Below are 5,516 nucleotides of genomic sequence, written 5' to 3'. Positions count from 1 at the left end.
CCATCGCCGGAGAAAAAATCTTTCGAGATCCCCGCAATAGCCCTGGCCCGCTGCACGGGCCACTCCTGGTCCTCGGGTGCCTCGCTCAGGAGGGCGGCTTGCCATCTCTCAGCGAGGCGCCCGCCTTCAGAGGGTCCTGCTGTTGTTTTCTGCCTTCCTCTTGGTGCTCCTTGCTCATGGCGTTGACATATTCGAGGACAATTTTCTGTGGCAGCGAAGGGAAAGATACAGGAGTAGAGTTTCAACAGGCAGTAGTCTGGCACCGTTTGACAGCGCATCACGTTTCTTGGAAGGGACACTGAATCATCATAGTTTCCACGTGCGATGGTTTCGCATCTACCCAAAGGCGGGAAAGAAAAGCAGAAAATCAAGTTACATTTAATACCCCGCGACACGTTGTCTTATATTGCTGTTGGAAATACTATGTTTACGTTTTCTCTTCCTCAGCTTAAACTAACGCGTATCAGGATGTGCGACTTCTTTCAGCAGCGCTCTTAATTGCGCACGCTTTGCATCAGTAGCTTTCCATTCCCTGCAATTCATAACGGAGCGCCGACATGCCTATTTCGATAAGCACATAACAAGACAAATTATGCCCCGGCGAAGCACCACCGCCTTCCTTTCCGCGGGTCTTGCACCCGCCGCGCTTGCTTAGTGGCTATGGTGTTGGGCTGCAAAGCACGAGGTCGCGGGATAAAATCCCGGCCACGGCGGCCGCATTTCGATGGGGGCTAAATGCGAAAATATCCTTGTACTTAGATTTGAGTGCACGTTAAAAAAGCCGAGGTGGCCCAAGTTATTCCGGAGTCCCACTACGAGCGCCTAACAGCTGCGCTCTAGAACACAAGACGTGTTCGATCGTCTCTTCACAGTTGCATGAGTCACACATAGGTGTATCTGACATTACTAAAGACCGGATTTTAGGCAAATGCCTTTCTTGTTCCTTGCGCTCCTATCACCCCACTTTGATATATGAGCATGAATTAGAGGTTAAGAAGGGCTTTTATAGTGTTTTTATAGTGCCTATAAATGCCTATATTGGCGTTTGTGCCTAAATGCCTATAAATGCCTATTTTCAACATCGGGGCCTATATGAACACTATTTACCCTCAAGTTTCGCTTTCGAGTGCAGTTAGAGACCGTTATTCATGTTACCGGGCAACATTGACTGTTCGGAACTCTATTAGGTTTAACCTAGTCCTCTAGTTCAACCAACTCCTGGAAAACAACAGTTAGCAGCAGTGAAATGGCAGGCGCCAGCCAGCACACGCCGCCGCGCTGACATAGCACGAGCGCTTGGCGAATGCGAAACCGCGGAGAGCCGTCAGGCGAAACGAGAGTGAAGAGCAAAAGAAGGAAGAAAACTGTGATGCGCTGGCGGCTTTTGTTTTGTTCGTAGTTTACTTTTTAACGTGTTCACCGCCGTCAAGCATTACTTCTCAGCGTACAACATCATTCTCAGTGACAAGAGGCACAATTTTGAATCCAAAAATGTGGAGATGGTGGTAGCTTGCTATTGTTTCCACAATCTTCACAGTGATTCTTATACTACGTTCCGCGTGCCCTCTAAACAGATTTCTTCAAACATGTGCACTTCAAATGGGCGGAAGTGTATTTGGCAGTGTTGGGACGTTCTGCCTGTACAATTCGGATAATGTCATTGTGTATGAGAAAATTGGCAGAGTTGTGCCTAACAGTCCTCAAGTAACAACATGTTAATTTCTTAATAAATCGTAGTCTCTCTTGCATTTATTATTTATCTGTTTTGTTGTGTCTTAATTTAATTGCGTCAGGCAGACATAAAGTAGCGTTTTTTTAATCAGTATTCCCAACTTTCAAGTATTCTTTTTCGTGCCTGTTTCACTATATGCGACGCTCGAGTACAGTGGCCGTTCAACATGAATATCAGCAGTGTGCTTGTAGAATTAAGCCAATTGATCCTCATTAGTTCAGTAGTTTTATGGGGCAATTGCACGGCTATGTTCATCTGTTGGCGCCTTTGTGCCATCATATACAATAACATTTCTTGTTTTATTGTCGTACATACAGGTCGCGCACGTCTTCGTTTGAAATAATTTGCATTTATGTAAAGATTTATTGTGCCTATATTTACGACGTTGGAGGCCTAAAACGTTGTTTTGCATGCCTATTTTTGGCGCCTAAAACGCGCTTCTTTAATGCCTAAAGATCCGGCCTCTAGACATTACAATGAATGGGTACGCTTTCCTTAATAAAGCCACTCCTAACCAGAGGCGGCACAGTAAACTTGCGTCACAGCGGGTGAGTGGCGATGGAATCTGCGTTTTCAATGTAGGATCAATCCGGTGGCGACGACAGCTCGAGGCAATCGGAGTGTTCCACGAAGTTCGAGCCTTGGTTGCAGCAATTAAGTGAAGACGCATCGCAGCGTCTTTCTTTAACAAGGAAATGGGAACCATCTGCGTTCATTTCTGGACTGACCGGGCGGCATCCTCGAGGTCGTTCCGACGATGGCACAGTGCCCCAGAAGCCATTGAAAGATGATGCCATTTATCTTCATGAGATGGAGACCTCTGCTCTCAAAACACCAGTTGTTCATGGGTCTTGCGTCGTAAGGCTGACTGAAGAGTTTGAAGGGCTGCTTTGGAGTCACAAAAATTACAGGACGCTTAAGCTCCGCGTTTAAGAGTAGAATGCGATAGCGTTATTGGGACCCGTTCGCATCGCATCGTTCGCATACGGCAAGTAGGCTTCATTCACCGCAACACTAACGTGGGAAAGCCACCTTACAAAGACCAAGTTTACACCGATCCCTTTAACTCTGCTTCACTTTTAAACTGAAATGCATTGCTGAAAAGACGTTTTTCTAGGGACAATATAAGTGGTGTATATTAAATATGAAAGCCCTAGCACCTTTTTTTCTATTATTTTATTATTTGTTTGCTATTGCCCCGACGCGCGCAGGTCTGGTAGAAATGCTGGAAAATGAGTTTGTGTTTCAGTTTCCTCGTAGCAGAATTAGGTTTCTTGTACATTCAAATTACAATCCGACGCCGCTTGGTAAACAACCCGACGGCAATTCTGACACCGAAGGGTAAAGTCATACTTTACCATTTTTCTGACCAATTTCACTGTGAGAAAATCAATTTTTGGTCTCCAAAACCTTGCACCACGTGGAGGGCCTGCGCGGTCAATGTGGTTAGGTAATTTTCTCTGCCACCCGCGATCACACGCCGGTTGCCTACGCCGGATTTTCCGCGGCATGGGGCCCTAAATGCTATCGCTTTAAAAACGACTCACCTTTGAGGTTTCAACGGTAGAGCGTTAAGGGCCCAATGTCACAGAAAATTCGGTGTCTGCGTCCGGCATCGGCGCCGGCAACGGCTTCCCGCGAACGAGAATAGCCGCATATATTTAGGTATGGCATGGCACATATATGCCATGCCTTGGTGTATGACATACGGTAAATGCGGGTTATATTTCCACACCATTCTACCGCTAAAGTTGCTCATACCTTCCCTTACATTCTTGTCAAAGTTATTCCTCAGAATTTTGAGAATGACAGCCCACAAATAAATGTCATGAACAAAAAAGAACACCGACAGCGCATGCCTGCTAAGGTAAATCGCCTCAGACTGAAATATTAAAAGTGTGAAACTATAACAGCACCATGAAAATGATGTCATTTTGTCGGCGCGGCTGTGCGCTAACTCCGGGATCGGCCCACGCAAGAGGCTGCGTTGCTACCAGGAAGCTTGCCTTCGTGCGTAGTGTTCGCCGCCATCGTTTACCGGTAAACATAACAGTTACGTAAGCTTCATTTGCCGGGAAGCGTGAGAAGCAGTCTGGAATCTTTGAATGCTATCGCGTTCTACTCTCAAAGGCGAAGCTTAAGCGTCCTCCACATTTTGCTCGTGCGATGTAATTAACAGCAGCACGCTGGTCGGCAAGTTTCGTTCCCGTAGAGTTCGTTATGTGGGACACTTTGAACTTGATTGTGACTTGTAAGTTCGGGATGACAACAGCGCCTGTGAAGCTGGTGGCTGAGAGAGATCCAACGGTGTAAATGTGCGTTCTTTGTTCATATGCTTCGTTCAGTAATGACAATGTCAACTGTCGTAGAGTGGCTGTCGAATGGTGGGTCTTCGCAATTGCCCGAATTGTGAGGTGTACTTGTGGTTGTCGTGGTTACCAAAGTGATAACAGTGGGCTTGTTGCTGGTGTGAAGCCCTACGGAAGGCAGCCCTCATGTGTCGCAACAAGTTTTGAATATGTGGCTTGAGGTCTTCGCGTCAGCAAATCAGCAATATAATGCCTGGGGACGCTGCAGAAACGTCGAATGTGTGCTCTGAGATTGTCAACTGTGAAGTATTTTGGAATCGAGCAGTCTCTGGCAATCATGATTATTGAAATAGTCGAGGCGCACCTAGGTAGTCAATGACACGTGCGGGGAGCCTGGCCTTGCAAACTTTCGTGGGTGCCAATGTTTGTTTTGCATGTGTTCACCAACACCAGCAAGCTGCAACGTAAAAAGCTCAGAAACATTGTCCTGTACAGCTGCAGCTTGAACCCTCCCGATGTACCCCAGGTTTTCGCGGACAGGAACTTTATTATATGAACAACTGAAATTAGTCTCCACTTTAGCTAGATGCAGTGGGGACTCCATGAAAGGTCTCTGTCAATAATCACACCTAAGAAGCGAAGAGACTTCTGATATGTGACAGCCTGGCCATTGAGAGAAACAGGGTACGGCGTCATGGGTTTGCGTGTAAACGCAATTAATGCCCATTTTTCGGTGGGCTTACTGAGGCCTTAGTTACTGAGATATGAACAAGTTAAGGTGGCTGCCCGCTGAATTCTAGGTGGGCAATTGAATAGTGTGAAAGTTATTTTACTTGAGTGGCACAAGCTGCTTTGCTTACCGCAACAGTTAAGGCCAAAACGCGTTCTAGTAATACGTTTCGCGTTGATTACATACATTATACGCACACATATATTACATTACGCGTTTATTATACCTGTTAAAGGGTGAGGGATCGAGTGGATAAATACAGTTTTCTCTGAAATGGTCAACATTCAAATATTCAGCACTTGGGATGATAAGAGAGAGAGAGAAACGAGAAGAGAAAGGTAGGGAGGTTAACCAAGGACGTACCCGGTTGGCTACCCTACGCTTGAGGAGAGGGAAGGGGGAAGTATAGATAAGGAGCGTGAATGTAAAAAATCATAAAGAGTCAGTCATTCACACAGTCAGTCGCAGAGGAAAGTCCACTGTCACAAGCGTTCATGCAGTCCAGTGTCCTTCAAGACGTGAAGAACACCTTTTGTGGCCTTTCGCACGCAAGAATGCGTAGGCCATGGTCCCAGAAACGTTTCCTCTGACAGCACTCTGCTATCTAACAAGATGAGTTGAGCTTGAAGAATCCGTCGTTGAGCGCCAAAAGCTGGTCAATGACACAGAAGGTGCTCTAGCGTCTCATCGAAACACACGAAAAATCACCGTCTCAATGTCGATGTGCAGGATCACAAGGCTGCTG

The sequence above is a fragment of the Dermacentor silvarum genome, chromosome 6 (genome assembly GCF_013339745.2).
Source record: "Dermacentor silvarum isolate Dsil-2018 chromosome 6, BIME_Dsil_1.4, whole genome shotgun sequence".
NCBI lineage: Eukaryota > Metazoa > Arthropoda > Arachnida > Ixodida > Ixodidae > Dermacentor > Dermacentor silvarum.
Note: the sequence above shows the minus strand (reverse complement) of the source record.